Source organism: Bison bison, unplaced genomic scaffold (genome assembly GCF_000754665.1).
Source record: "Bison bison bison isolate TAMUID 2011002044 unplaced genomic scaffold, Bison_UMD1.0 scf7180017864478, whole genome shotgun sequence".
NCBI classification, from domain to species: domain Eukaryota; kingdom Metazoa; phylum Chordata; class Mammalia; order Artiodactyla; family Bovidae; genus Bison; species Bison bison.
In genome coordinates, this window is record NW_011495038.1 from 42,937 (window position 1) to 43,920 (window position 984).

Below are 984 nucleotides of genomic sequence, written 5' to 3' on the forward strand. Positions count from 1 at the left end.
ATCTTTGGCTGCAAAGAATATAATCAATCTGATTTCGGTGTTGACCATCTGGTGATGTCCATGTGTAGAGTCTTCTCTTGTGTTGTTGGAAGAGGGGGTTGGCTATGACCAGTGCATTTTCTTGGCAAAACTCTGTTAGTCTTTGCCCTGCTTCATTCTGTATTCCAAGGCCAAATTTGCCTGTTACTCCAGGTGTTTCTTGACTTCCTACTCTTGCATTCCAGTCACCTATAATGAAAAGGACATCTTTTTTGGGTGTTAGTTCTAAGAGGTCTTGTAGGTCTTCAGAGAACCGTTCAACTTCAGCTTCTTCAACATTACTGGTTGGGGCATAGACTTGGATTACTGTGATATTGAATGGTTTGCCTGGAAATGAACAGAGATCATTCTGTCATTTTTGAGATTGCATCCAAGTACTGCATTACGGACTCTTGTTGACCATGGTGGCTACTCCATTTCTTCTGAGGGATTCCTGCCCGCAGTAGTAGATATAATGGTCATCTGAGTTAAATTCACCCATTCCAGTCCATTTCAGTTCGCTGATTCCTAGAATGTCGACATTCACTCTTGCCATCTCTTGTTTGACCACTTCCAATTTGCCTTGATTCATGGACCTGACATTCCAGGTTCCTATGCAATATTGCTCTTTACGGCATCAGACCTTGCTTCTATCACCAGTCACATCCACAGCTGGGTATTGTTTTTGCTTTGGCTCCATCCCTTCATTCTTTCTGGAGTTATTTCTCCACTGATCTCCAGTAGCATATTGGGCACCTACTGACCTGGGGAGTTCCTCTTTCAGTATCCTATCATTTTGCCTTTTCGTACTGTTCATGGGGTTCTCAAGGCAAGAATACTGAAGTGGTTTGCCATTCCCTTCTCCAGTGGACCACATTCTGTCAGATCTCTCCACCACTGAGTTAGACAAGGCTGTGGTCCCAGTGTGATTAGATTGACTAGTTTCTGTGAGTATGGTTTCAGTGT

At 43.4% G+C, this 984-nt stretch overlaps 1 protein-coding gene across 1 annotated transcript in view; it reads left to right on the forward strand.

Annotated features, from left to right (window-relative positions):
* The window catches only part of PIWIL4 (piwi-like RNA-mediated gene silencing 4), a gene marked incomplete at its 5' end in the record, with an annotated part of 58,995 nt that overhangs the window by 15,234 nt on the left and 42,777 nt on the right, over positions 1-984 (forward strand). The window lies entirely within an intron of this gene.